The sequence below is a fragment of the Chlamydotis macqueenii genome, chromosome 1 (assembly GCF_036417535.1).
Source record: "Chlamydotis macqueenii isolate bChlMac1 chromosome 1, bChlMac1.mat, whole genome shotgun sequence".
NCBI lineage: Eukaryota > Metazoa > Chordata > Aves > Otidiformes > Otididae > Chlamydotis > Chlamydotis macqueenii.
The window spans coordinates 158,455,165-158,470,519 of NC_141556.1; the positions used below are offsets into that span (position 1 = coordinate 158,455,165).

Below are 15,355 nucleotides of genomic sequence, written 5' to 3' on the forward strand. Positions count from 1 at the left end.
TTTACATACCGTAACCACTCTAAAATACACACTGAATTACCAACACTGATATACAAGAACCTACACAATAACATTAAATCTCATTTCATTTAACTCTGAGCTTAAGTCATTGTCAAAATGTTTTACTAGTCCAATGCATTATTTTGAGTTTGATTAAACAAATACATGACAAACATAATCTCAGCTTCCTATACTGATTATCTATATGTAAATTCAGACTAAAAACTACTTTGTTACATGTAACCAGGGTAGTCTAATATCTTAATACTTAATAACAAACATTCATGACCAGTTCTAAGCAGGCTCCCCAGGAAGTTGGGGATAATTAGAGTGAATTGAATGAAGGGATGCAGTGAGTGTCCCTGCACAGCATCAGGTCAGCACCATGCACAAATTAAAGCCTATGACTAAAGAGTTCAATATCACTACACGTGAACCAGAAAATCTTGAGAATTATTTAAGCAGGCTCATGTTTGATTCCTAATCCATTGTATCCTCATTTATATGCATTTGCCAAACATTTTTCAGTCAAATCTGAACTATACAAAAGGGACAAATATTTACAACATTTTACTAGAAATAATAAAATAGCTAGGTTTGCAGTTAGAAGACAGATTTAAGTTAGAAGTCTACTTACAACCCATATGCCTGCTTACCTTGAAGAAAAAGTTACAAAAGTTTAATTAGATTGGTCTACAACATGTTTTCAGAGTACAGAATACTTTTCCTTTAAAGATACACACAAACCCAAGAATCTAAGCAATCAGGTTTTCATCATTCTGCTGTCCTTTTGTAAGCTCCTTTTCAGCACGTTTTTAAGAAAGCATGCCATTGCTTAAACTGTGTAAGATTATATGAGCTGTGTAAGACTTTTTTTTTATACTGACAGTTTGATGTTTTCAATGCTTACCAATTTTATAAGTTATTTTTATTAAATATTTTATATAATCTTCAGCATTCAGAATTGAGAATACATTATTCAAAAAGGTGTTCTTTCAGAATATGACTATTCACATACGTGAAATTTAAAGTATTTTTAGTTTATGAACATGGAATTTTGTTCTTTGTGAAATGGAATTTTATTTCCAAGTAGCATGAAGGCTGTCAAATATGACAAAGTAAGGTTAGAAGTACTGTAGCCCACATAAACTATTGGCTCATTCAGAAGAAACAAGGCTAGGGGGAAAAAAAAAATCTAGAAAGAGTGACAAGCAGTAATTATATTTTGAATAATACAATGATAAATAAATATTTATGCAAGTATAATAAACATGTATAACCAGCACAGGAGTCACTTATTAAGCATTTTGCTTTTTTCTTTATTTTTATTGACTTTTTTTGAACTTTGCAAAAGTTAATCCTCCTACCAGAAAGGAAAATTAACTTTCTATTTAGTTCCAAGTTCCTTTCTGGGAGTGTCTCTTAAATAGCTTCTCAATTTGCTCTATACTCAAGCATCTAAGAGTCCACATGGCTCCTGGAATTGCCATGCATTTCACATCTGAATTATTGCTTCTGTAAAATCGCAATGGTTTTATTTTACCACTACAGCATTAGCATCACATTAAAAACAAAGCAAAATCAAAAACTCTAAGCACTAGCACAGACAACCATGCAACGGGATTTTAATGCTTTTTAGTAAGTATACCTCAACAACTTAAGTCAGTAATCTATTTGGATCAAGTCTATCAAGATTAGCCTGTCTGTCATCCTTCCTGGAGCACCAAGTACAAGAAACAGTACAGCCCTTGGATACCCTTATTTGCATGACTGGTTTATATGCTTAAAGTTATTGTTTTTCATTCCAACATGGTTCACACGTCTAAACAAAGTTATTCAAGCTTAAGCATAGTTAAGTACGTACATTTTACAAAACCAAAAGCTTCTTTATACAAAAGGACTAAGTTAAGACAGTTAGCTATTTTTAGGTATCAAGATATAAAAACCCCACACTCATACACTTCTCACTGAGACACCAACAGTCCTACTAGTACTACAAGCAGCCATAGAAGATACCGCAAACCCATTGATTTTATACATATAAACAGTCTTGTGCACTTTTCCCTCACCATTTTCTCCCCTCTTTTGAAATGTTTTGTTGTTACTTCAGCTCTGGAGTTTCGACTCTTCCTTTCCCACATTCCCTTGTAATCTGGAAAATCATTTTCTCCTTATTTACCTTACTGCAAGTTGTTAGTGCCTTCTCTAGTCCAATGCCAGTTCAGTCTTGCGTACACTCTAATATACCACACGTGGATACATCACATTCACATTACCTGACACACTGCTACAAAGCACCAAGCAAATCTCTCCAAGACAAAATAGAAGTCTCCATTCCTCCCCACTGGTTCAAAACCTCCAGATTTTCAGGTTCTAGTGACAGCTCTTCAATCTATGGATCCTTCTAATATCTACTTTTTTATGTTTTTAAACCAGTCCACATATAATCTGGAAATAGAGATCTGTTTCTTCTTAGTAATTCATGATGACAATGCCCTTCTTTAAGCATTTATTTCACAATGCACTGTAGTTCATGAAGAATACTCCAAATATCATAACACAAATGCACTACAGAATTTACATACAGTGCATATATATGTACACACACATAATTACACTAACCATAATTACTAGCAAACATTACAAGAAAAGCCATCATTTGAATCTACACTACTAAGTGGCACATAATTCACACCACAATTCAGTAAATCTTTTCCGCTGCAGAATTTGACTTATAATGCAATATTTCTAGACAGTCTAAAGAATCCAGCAACTTCCTTCCCTCAAGCACTACAACTTTCAACTATATTTATTTTAAATTCAAGCGTTGCTTAAGTGCTTAACTTATATCACACAATCCTAGGTATCAAAATTTTTTCCCTCACTTACAACAGCTGAAATGTCAGAAGTGTAACTTCTCCCTTTTCTGTTTTAGTTTACAAAAACAATGTCAACAAAACAAAGAAGCAAGTCCCAGGAGGTTCTTCAAAAAAATGCAATTCCTTCATAAATATTAGGATTTACTCTGGAATCTCAAGCATGAATGGATAACAACAAAGGCTAGAAAAGCAGACAAACCATAAAGTGCTAAATGGTTTATACCGCAAGTTTTAATCATATTGGGCTACCTGTGCCATAAAAGATATATTTCAAGCAGCTGCAAGGACTCGTTATGTTAGAGCACACAAACAACTAGGAATCATGAAGAGACATACTATTTGTGTAAAAACAGTTTAATTTCCATAAAAGTCGTATATTTGAAGTAGTATATTTCATACGGGCTAATTATATTGCAGCAACAACAGAAATAAGACAAGACATTCACCAAAACCTACCAAATCACCATTTTACAGAACCTCCACTTAATTCAAAATCTACAGACTAAATTTAGTCATCTGAATCCCTGTAGAGGTTTGTTACACCTTTGGAAATCCAAATCAGTTACAAACACTCAACCAGCCCAACACAGCTTCCTCAGCTCTGCACCTACGACAAGTAAGCTACTAATAATATTCTGGGTTTAACAAGGAGTCCTATCAGGAGAACATCATAATGAATATTCCTAAGTAGTGTAACTATTTTTGAATTAAGCTATACAGACAACTGGCCACAATTTGAAGTACAGCAATGCTTTTATTGCACAAATCTTCATGATCACATACAGACAGAAAAGCTAGCTCAAGTCTAACAAGATTATTAATTCAGAAGCAAACTGCACAAAAATGGCCACCTGTTTCCAAAGCTAGTTTAGGTACAGAGACACCTTCATGGCAAGGCACCTAAACTAATAAATCCTTCCCGATCTTTACAAAGGAACAGCTTTGTGTTGCTTCACCACCTTTCCAGCAAACAGGCATGTAAAGTGAGGAGTGCATCAGGGCTGATTAGCCAGCCATTTTCGGCCTGGACTGGTTCCAAACACCGCTCCAGGCTGCAGCAGATCTCAGGGTGGAGAGTGCAATAAGGGGTAATAACACCAGCAGTGATTGGTTTTGGAGATCCTTTTTCCTACATTATGTCTCAGTATTTCAGGAGGATTTATAAACCAGGTTTGGTGCCAGGGCTCGACATCATATCCCAGAAGAGAAATATACCCATATGCCAAAATTTTTAATATAAGCACTACAAAAATACTCAATATTCACTTTGCAGGAGATAACCTGATTTAGAAGGGCTCCACTGCATCACAGCTAGTGAGTACCCAAATTACCTAGATTACGTTAGCTCTCCTTTACCCTTAAGGGTGGCACACGTACTCATTTGACAGCAGCAAGCTCTCTTGCCCAGCCACACTCTGAACTTACTGATTTATCCCCTTCAAACTTGTATCTCAAATAATGATCATTTTTAAAGATCAAAATTAATAGCTTACTACCTAAAATATACATAGCACTCCTAAACATGTTCTGTTTAACACAGCAGAATCAAGGTAACCTTCTCCAGGAGTCATTCAGTTGCTGCAGACTGCTAGTTGAAAACTGTATTATAAACAAGTCACACTTACAGAGGCATATCCCTCAACATTTATACACAGAAAAGTTTTCTTGGTATGGAAATAGAACGTATGAAAAATTATTTTAAGACAAAGAACTAAAACATTTATTTTTAGTGCATATACAATCTATAAAACAATTGAAGACACTAGGATAATTTACAGATCCCCAGCATTATCACTATTCAGTGACTCCAGAGTTTATTACCTTCTTACAGATCTGATTCATAACAGAATTGCTTTTCTCCCTGGTTTGTTTTATAGTGATTCTCATCTACTAATTCCAAAAAAAGTAAAGGCTGGCTTTTTCATGAGAGCCAATGGGGGAACAAAATAACACATCTACATGTCTTTCCTAACAGAGAGCTTAGTATCACCCGCATAGTTTCCACAGATGATTTTTATATCCTTCAGCAGTTTCTGATGTTCATCATGTGACAGATGCCATTTACTTCAGTGTAAATGCCTAATTAACACGTACACACACACACACACTCCCTTCACTCCTCCATCTCTGAAGAGGTAAATGTCTGGGATTCCCCAGTGTCCCAGGTTTTCAGAGCAGGTCACTCTACGCACGCCCAGGTCTCAATACAAGTTGATTTTCATGCAGCAGAGACAGTTATACTGAGTTGCAAGATACATTTTCCTCCCATTTCTTCTGTCTTGTTTCAGAATTTATAAATAGGGAAACTGTTACACCTGCATATACAGAGTTAATCAAAGCTAAAAAGCAATTAAAATCTCAGTGAAGAGAACACTTCTGTTTGGTACACTAGATAAGATCTCAAGCATTGTCTAAACAAAGAAATCTAATCAAATAAGTCATTCTCCTCTTACAGCTCAAATCAATATTACACATTGGAACAACATCCGTTGATGTAAGTGGATTCACTTAATTGGTCCAAACTGCATAATACAGCTCAGCAAGACAAATTACAATTAGCTCAACCCATAAAATAGGGCTAATGAGTAAATCCTTTGTAAGGTAGCTAAAAAAAAACCCAACCACCTCAAACCTTGCCAGTACCACTGCCAGGAGACCGACAAAACAGAACAAAAAGCTTGTAGCATTGAACAGTCTTGAATTTAAAAAAAAAATCAAATGGATGCAAAAAAGGTTCAAATTTACTGCTTTGCCAAAAATACATCTTTCATCTGACCTAAGTGTCCTTAGCAGCTTCACACTAAAATACACATACTGATAATACAATAAATCTGTGCACATAGTGAGTGTGTGGTATTCATACAGCCTTTAAAGTGCTATGTGCAAAGAAATACTGCCACAATTACAGCATTTAACCCTGAAATGAAATAATGGAAACATTTCTAAACCACTTGAAAAGCAGAACTGTGAAAGCCATAAATAGCATAACTATCCTATATTTTCCACTTATTTTTACTCAGCCTTTCAAAAACCTAAATAAAAATTTACGCAAATAAACAAATCAACCTACAGAGTCAGCATAAGCAGATTTCTCTGCAAGCCTATTTTATAACTTACATGTTTTTAATTTGGTGGCCCACAAATAGTTATGTGAGGACTAAGGTAAAACAATTCTTCAGTGACCTTCAAACATTTTGTTTGGTGAAGAGTATTTACTTACAGTCCCCTCCAAGTCTACAACTCTCAAAACAGTTTATCCATTAGCATCCACAGGATTAGATTCTAGGTTAGCAGATACCAGTCAAAAAGGTGGGAAAAAAATTTAAAAATAGAACAAAAAAAATAATTAGCACCTTCTCCCCTACTCCTCTCTCCTGTCCTTCAGTTTGCCAACCAGCCAAAACTGAAAGTCTGCAATAGCCTCACTAACTAGGAGCTCAAAAATCCAGAGATTTCAACTCAAATTAAAATGGAAGAATCCAGGCCGAACTGAACTGAACTGTCTTTAAAAGAAGAGAAACACCAGCCAGGCAAGGAAGTCTGCATTTCTAACCAAGGCTAAGAGAATGCACTTTTCAACACATTTAAAGATTTTTCATCTGTTCGCACTCTCACTTATAAACATGAATTTATTTTTGTAACCTTAAAAAAAGAAAAAGTAATCACAAAACTCTCTCTTCCATGAACGAACTAGAACTTCGTTGGCTGCTAAAAAGACACACAATTTTACTTGACAAAGACCTTGTCAACAGGAAAGGGCTCTCCATTGTACCTAGAGGCCTGATCACTCATACTGTGAAAAACAGACCATGCCAAGTTTGTCATGCAGTGATACTCTGAAACTGAGTTCTGTCTGCTGGGACAAGCAAGGAAATGCCTCCAGAGTCATGAAGACATTACAGGTAAGAATCTAAAGGAGAGTCTTCCAGAATGGCTTTGGCTCCTAAAACCTTTTCCTCTATGCTTATCCTTTGTCATATAACTTCCCAGTGAAGCACCTTCTAGAATACCAATGGGAAAGGAGGCTTCTCCATCAGAACTTTATTGCAAGTGCTCGCTGTATTTTACCCTTCAAAACAGTAAAGAGCAGAAACCAGTAACTTAGTGCCTTATACAAACTTAAGACCACAGATCTGTCTAAACTTCAGTTCCAAGTAGCTGAGTGTTGGGAAGACCATATAGCTAGGTTGACTAAAACAAGGTGGTAGGGTTTTTTGGCCAGACGTTGAAAACTGAAGGTACGATGTTTATCTCTAGTATGTTATTTTGGACCTTTTCTAGGAATGTTTATCGTTACAAGCTCCTACTCAGGACAATTCAATCTTTCTTAAAACAAGACTTCTTTAGCCTATCAAGTCTCTCTGCAGATAACTAACAAGTACAAATAAAAGGTTGCTTAACTTCTTTTCAAGTAACTTTTCTTTTTGAGAGGAAAGCCTGCTTAAAGCTCTAGATGACAAAAAAAAAAGCTAGTCTGTCACAGTTAATAGCCAATAAGAGTAATTCATTTGCTATTGAAAATTTAGCAGAATGAAATGGCTGGTTTGTATCACAACCTTCCACGTGTTCTAGACAACACCTACCAGGAACAATCAATCTTTCTTTGGTAGAATACCTGAAAAAGAAGTGGAAAACGGTACATCAATAATAATCTTGTTTACTAATTTAGCTTTGGATGAACTGCAGGATTAACAGAGGTAGAGGAATCGGGAAGGAAAAACCACAATGTCCCATTCTTCAACTCCAACTCACTGCATCAATAGCAATCTCATAGTCTTGAAGGAAAAGCATTCCCCTTGTCTCCTTCCACTCGTGGCTCTCTTTGATAGGGTGGGGTAGCTACCAAGTTTCTTCATCCAAGTGAAGATTAAAGGGAGCACAGCTACTCAAAACAACCTTTGATTTTGTGGGTGCTGTGAAGAAGCAGTCTCCAAGCTAGCAACTGCACTCATACCTCTGCAGACTATTTTTAGTTTGGTGTACATTATCCAGAGCAAGTCTCCAGTAGAAATGGGAGAATTTTACTTCAGAGCATACACCAACAACTTGGGAAGATACTCAATAAATGTGTTTATCAAAGCAAGAGTCTCCATCTGTTGCAAGAGTTGAGCAATTCATCATATTTAGTTCAGTCCACTATGCTCTGTGTGGATGCTAGGGTTTCATCTTTGCAGTGGATGTGATTCTAAGCTTTAAGTGTTTTAGAAAAAGAATTACAGGGTTTTTTTTGTGATGTTAAAAAAACAGTAGCGCCCTACAGTGTTTTTAGCAGCCTTCCTGCATTTCAAACACATCTGCACCCACATGTCAGTCTTTCCCTAATGGAATCTCAGCTTTCTAAGTACATTAGCAAAGCAATAGGACAGATCTTTCTCATGCTGTTTCTTTTTCCTGCTTCTCCCAAAAACAAGCTCACCATGGAATGCATTTGATGCATGTTTCCTTGTTTTGCTTTCTAAATGAGTAAGACACATGGGAGATGAGAAAACTAGTAGGTAGGTCTAGAAAACAGTATGACGTGGTAGCAAGGGTAGCCAACTACAGAACTTCATATAGTAGAGGTTTAGCTCTTACTTAAGCTACGTATACCATAAGACATACAGGATTCAGAAAATATAGCCTAAACTCAGCCACACTGCAAAACAATACAGAGTATGTATTGCTAGCATGCTCCTACCTAGCATTTTCATCTTAATTCAGATGGAGTTCCTTTTTCAGAGGGACGAACACAGCACACAACCATTCAGATGGGGTTCTCATCTAAACTCCGAATGCGCTTGCCTAAAGATGGATGGACTGCAGAAATTTCTCCCAGCATCCAAACATGGTAGTAACATCAGGGATCCCTGAAACAGGTTCCAGGGTTGAGAGAACAATCCACAGGAACAGCAAGGTGAATTCACAGCTACCTGGCATTTCAACTGTGCAACAGTTTTTAAAATAAAGATGAAATGGGAAGTATGGACATCAGCTCAATGCAATAAATTCTGGAGCAGCAGCTGGAGGACTAATATTAAAAAAAAAAAAAAAATCAGAAATGCACCATAAAGATCCTATAGTAAATTAAGTTCTTCCCAATGTGGGCTAACTTCTGGCCCACAATGAACTATATATAGAGACACAAAGTTTCACAACAAGTCTCACTTTATGCAAATACAAGTTGCTACTCAAAGGATGATCCCACCCCTAACTCTCCACATTCAGCTCTAGCAATTGCAACGCTGCTGCGACAGATCAATCAACTGAACAGACCCAGTGGAAAAGTAATCTAAGGGGATGGGAAATTAACCTTCTGTCAGATCAGCAAGTTAAACCATCTCCCAGTGTGTGGATTTTGGGTTGGGGGAGGTCAGGGAGAGGGGGTCTGCGGTGGCAGCTTCTGCAAGAAACTGCTAAGTTTCCTGTTTGGTGGACTCAGGCATGTCTAGGGTAAACCCGCTGCTGGCCAGTGCCAAGCCAATTGGTGACAGAATGTTCAGTGATAACACCTCCACGATAACCTATTTTAGAAAGGGAAAAATTAAAAAAAAAAAAAAAAGTTAAAAAGCAGAAGCAAGGGGCAGAGAGGGGGATTTCTGAGCCCTGTGGGCCTTGTGGCCCTCACCCTCTGGCTTCCCGCCAGGTGGCCATCTGGGCCCAACTCGGCCCGGCCGGGCTGCAAGAAGTGGAGAGGAGAGGAGATGTGAAGAGAACCTGAGAGGCGTCTGCCTGCCTGTTGTGAAGAATTTCTTGTGAGAGGAACGGCTGCAGACACCAAGGTCAGTGAAGAAGGAGGGGGAGGAGTAATGTAGCTCCTGGCCAGAATTCCCCTGCAGCCTGTGGTGATGATCATGGTGCAGCCAACTGTCCCCCTGCAGCCCATGGAGGACCCCACATCAGAGCAAGCAGATGCCCAAAGGAGGCTGTGGCCCGTGGAAGGTCCACGCTGGGACAGTGTGTTCCTGAGGGACTGCACCCCATGGAAAACCACCCCACACCAGAGCAGTTCACGAAGAACTGCAGTCTGTGGGAGGAACCCCACACGGGAGCAGGGGAGGAACGCGAGGCATTCTTCTCTCGAGGATGAAGGACCGGCAGAAGACAACGTGTGATGAACTGACCATAACCTCCACTCGCTATTCCCCCCTGTGCCACTTAGGGGAGGAAGGAGGTAGAGGTAATTGAAACTAAGTTAAGCCTGGGAAGAGGCAGGGGTGGCTGGAAGTTGTTTTGTTCGATCCTGCTTTGGTTTTATTAATAATAATAAATAGTTTTCCTCAAGTCAAGTCTGTTTTGCCCATAATGGTAACTTCAAGGATCTCTCCCCGTCCTTATCTCAAACCTTGAGCCTTTTTCTTATATTATCTCTCCCTATTCCCTCGGAGGGTGAGAGTCTCTCTCTCTCACTCCCTCCATAGCTTGGGGGAGTGGGACCAAGCTATGACACCCAGACATATAATCATTGGATCAAATACAGTGAATGAATGAGAGGGGACAGGAGAGCACAAACAGTTCTTTCAGAAATATTTTAGACTTAGAGAAATTTAAACATAATTAAACCAGATCTAAAATCTCAAATAATTCATAAAAGAAAATTCCCCAAAAAAGAGGTTGTGAGTGAATGCTGAACATCATAAGGATGAAAAACTTTCAGTGCAGGTATTCTAAAACACAGAAAATTTTCCTTATGTCTATGCAATATATATGTATCATAGAAAATATATACATATATATATGTGTGTGTGTATATATATATATATGCACATACACACACCCCTTAACCACTTCTGGGTAGGCAGTAACTGGGGTTTTTCCACTAAGGTTTAGTACTAAAGCAGTACCTGTAATAAACCACAAAAATTCAGTCACGAAACCTCAAAATTATCATCATGCCCAGCATAAGGTTATGGTTTTTAAAAAATGGAATCTTTAATATTTACAAATGCCTTATTAAATATTCACTTTATTATATAATGTTCACAGAAGTAGAGCATTTTTCCTTCAAAATTCCACTAATGTGAATATTCAGATTTCTTAAAAACTATGCCCTGTTAGTTCTTCTATAAAATTGTTAGTTCTACAAGAAAATTTATTTTCTGACAGTGTATTAAAATTACTCATTACATTATAGGACAACTTTGAAGAAGACAGTCCTCTACATAAAACTCATCCTAGGTTTTCTACCCTCAAAAGTCTTCTTTTGAAAGATAAGTCAGCTTTGAGATTCCTAGATGCAGATATCAAGATGAAGACTATAAAAAACTGTGGAATGGAGAAAAAGCACCAAGCATGCTTGCTGTGGGAACTCACAAAACACAGTAAACCAGAAATCCCATGAAATCTACTTGTTAAGAAACTTTTCAGAATAGACTTACCTTTATGAAAAAAAAAAAAAAAAAACCAAAAACAAAAATAAAAACTATTTTTAGCTAGAAATCATCCCTCCTGCCCACGCCAGAAGTGTAATCACTTCTATGCCATCTGTTTGACAGCCACTTGGTCCTGTTACAACAATCATAGTAAGAAAGTACAGAGCAGCATTTGTTATAAAACACAATCAACCTGCCACAAACTGCTAGCCCTAACTACATTTTTTAAAATAGTCTATCACAGTGCCTGTCAGTATTTGCAATGCTGTATTCCAAGAAAGTTTAAGCAGATTTTGCATAGTACTAAATAAAAGTAATCACAGAATACTCCAAAGTCAAATACATGAAGAATTACATGGGAAAAAAAAAAGTATTCCATAAAGGAGCATCAAAGTAGATAACAGTCAGGGCCAAGGACCTCCAAAGAAAAAAAAAATAAAAAGTAGATCAGTAGAACTAAGTTATAGGATTAAGAGTTCCAGAGTTGACTGCTAGACATGGCACAAGACTACTGTTGCTGCACAGAAAATCTTAAACGGGGCAGAAAAAAATATTTATTTCTCAGTTTCATCTTACAGTGTAATGCCGTAAAAGGTGTTTATTGTTCATTAGACCACTGTACTAACCTCCATTCCATCCTTAAAGAGAATTTATATGTTTATATTCTACAATGCTGAACATATTACCCATACATTAAGTGAAGAAGTGCCTATCTCATGTTACACAGTATATCCAGACACTGGAAAATGATTGTATAGAGAAGCAGCTGGCTCACCAGATCTGTAAGGACTGTGCGCAGTCTAACAAATAGGCAGGACTGGATAAGAAAACCTGCACTGTCTAAATTCAATTTTCACACAGTTAATATCAGCACTGGACAATCCAATCATGGATGCAGACACCAGACTTCATGCAGTCCCATCCTTTTCCAGACCATCTGACAAAAATATTTTCAACAAGTTGTTTGCTGGGGTTTTTTGGGGTATTTTGTTTTTGGTTTGGTTTTGGGTTTTTTTTGTTTGTTTGTTTTTTATTTTTCTTACAGCCCTCAGAGTTCTGCCATAGCTACATCTGGAATTGTAAAGAGTTTGTTTCAGCATGATCCTAGGAAAATCCTTAATAAGTTTTTTTGGGTTATTGAGTATTTTGCCTGACAACATTTCTACCTCCCAGCTGACTTCCTATGATCCACGCTTTTCCATCTGAAGGTAACTCAAGGACAGCAAGTAGAATCTTAGTCTCTACTGTATCCCATTTATCTTATGACAATATTATTTCAGCACACTGAGCAGATCAACACATGTGTTGAGGAAATGGGTCTTAATATATAAAACAGCATTCTTCACAGGCCACTACAAAGTCCCCCCCAACCAAGAGCTTAAGCACAGTTCTTGTACCAATAAACAAAACTATAGCAAAGTGCCAGGTGTTCTCCCACACCTACTTCATGCCCTTCTATAACAAGCTATCACTTCCGAGATTCACTTTTTTGACGCAGGAATTTAAGTAGAAAGTCAAACATTCCTGATCTTCACCTCTGAAGACTAAATAAAAACCAGAAAATATGGGAAGTATCACTATCAGACTAGCTCAACTACAGCATCATAAATATTTATTTTATGACAAACACTTATACAAATTCTAATAAACATAGATTTAGATCTTAAATATAGTGTACTTGGTCAATGTTAAATATATTTAGTGTGGTAAAAAGATTATGACAGTCTATGCAGGCAACATCTGCACAACACTGAAGGAAAGAAACAACCTACTTCTGCCAGATGACAATTGTTTCCATTTAAGAAAGGTACAAATTTTCACATTCCTCACAGTATATAGACAATATTCACAGGTTTAACAAATTAGCTCAACCTTATGTATAGTTCTATAAGACACTGGAGTAAACTTCTATATGCATAAATTCCTGTTTTAAAAAAGCCTGAAATTAAAAAAAAAAAAAAAAAGTCTTTCCAAGTTCCATGGAATCTACATAGCACGGCAACACAAACACTCACACGATGGTTCCTTCTAAATCCTCTTTCCTGTTAGCATTTATGTTTGGGTTTTTCCCCCTCTTCCAATCTGCTAAATAAAGTCGTATTTCCTGCTGACAGCAAATGATTGGTTTACCTATAACTCCAGGGGGTTTAACTATCCGTCCTTTAAGAAGCTTTGACAGTTTAACCTGCTGAGCTCACAGCACCCAAGGGAGGGTCTTACTTGCAGTTTTACTTCTGCTGCTGCTGACCACTAATACTGACTCCACCAATAATGGATTTCAATAACAACCTCCTACAGGTTAACACTTTGGGTACTGGTCATGATACTGCTTTAGTTAAGTTAATACATGAAGGTCACCGTTTAGTAGAAAGTTTTATTAAATTGGGCAGTGCTTACAATAGCAGGAAAAGTGCACACGCTCACCTGTCCAGCAGCTCTGGGATAAGTTTGCCCACAGATAAAGTTCAGTTGGTTTATGAGTTTCCGCAACTTTTTTAAGCAAGCTCAGTTTATTAGTTCCATTTCATCTAAAGATGCATTTTTCCAGCATAACTGACAATTTCATTATGGATGCCTCTAACCATGCTGGGCACAGAATGCGTCTACCTGGGATATAAATAGTCCATGCACTGCAGTTAAGGGGTCCTGGGTTTGTTTTTTTTCTTTACAAGGTTTGGAGCATCCTAATGGTGGTAAAAAAAATCAGCATTTTTATTTCCTTGAAGCTAAATTGCTAAAATTAAAAATAAATTTTGTATTTTGGCAAGCTATTAATTATATAAAAGTTTAAAGATGTTAAAAACATCCAGTTGAAAGTGGGAAATAATTTACCTTTACTAAAAGCAAACATTTGACAAAATACAAAAAGTGCAGATTGGAGAGGCACATGTCTGAATGCATTTTTCAGACCAAGTATTCACTTACTCTTTTTCAACACAGCACTTAAAATGACATATACACTTCAAAAATAAAGAAGAAAAGAGGTTCTTTGTTAAAAACCTGGTATTAACTTTACCTGCAAAACCACCTATTTGTTGGATTTCATTTTATTTTTGTTAAAGTACACAATCTGACAGACACTCTACAGAGTAATAATGAAGCAGCATGAGAGCCATTTAATATATTTCTTGATTAACTCATTGCCTGTCCAGTTCTCATACAGACATGTGCTCACATGTCATAATCGTCATAACTCCCATCATCCCTACAGTTAACACACAAGCTCCTTGATTAGTGCACAACTCCCAGACGAGCCATTGCTAATGCTAAATAATTCTCTTCAGTCTCCTGCGACCATACCGCAGGCTCTCCAATTAAGTATAACGTCTCTGATGAGCCATATTAATATGGACAAATTCCTGCCAGGGATTTTAGCCCACTCACTTTCACCAAAGAAGCAACTGAAATAAAGAGAAGAAAGCTGTATACATAGAAATTAGCCAAATATATACTTTTGCCATGAGGCTTTAACTCTAAAACTTGGCTGTCACAGGTATGTTATTCTTGGAGGTATCCAGGAGGCTGGCATATTAATACAAGTTTACTGATAAATGACGATGAGTAAATTACCATTTTAATAACTGAAAAGCAAGCATATAAAACAGATAACTTTCCAATCAGTTAATTACAATTAGCAATATCTAATCACATCTGATAAAATTAACTACAGAAACCCTCAGATCACTTGCTGTTGGTGTGGCAATTATACTCAGCCGGTCTTGTGCATTAAGCATCATTTGAAACACTGGCATAGCTGTACAAACCTACACAAAAGGTTTTTTCAGGCTACAAAAATATTTCAGTAATGGCCCATGCATAAAATTTTCAAAGCTTGCACCAAGAAACTACGATGCTTTTAAAAAGCCTGCTGCAGCATCACAGAATATGTTGCAAAGTCTGCATATTTTAAGATACTTACATACGTACCAAACAAAACTAAAATATTTTAAGAATATAAAGGAGCCAATCATGGGTCAAATATATATGAGCCAAACTATGGTAATTTAAAATGGGAAGAGGCACTGGCAAACCCAACCTTTTCAGTGTACACTGGGATTCCTTAACATTATTTAACTCAAAATTGCTGCCTAGTGAAAAGGCACTCATTTTTCACTAGATGAAAATTCA

The 15,355-nt window shown here is 37.2% G+C and overlaps 1 protein-coding gene across 2 annotated transcripts in view; it reads right to left on the reverse strand.

Annotated features, from left to right (window-relative positions):
* Nucleotides 1-15,355, reverse strand: part of PCCA (propionyl-CoA carboxylase subunit alpha) — a 284,142-nt gene that overhangs the window by 239,205 nt on the left and 29,582 nt on the right. The window lies entirely within an intron of this gene.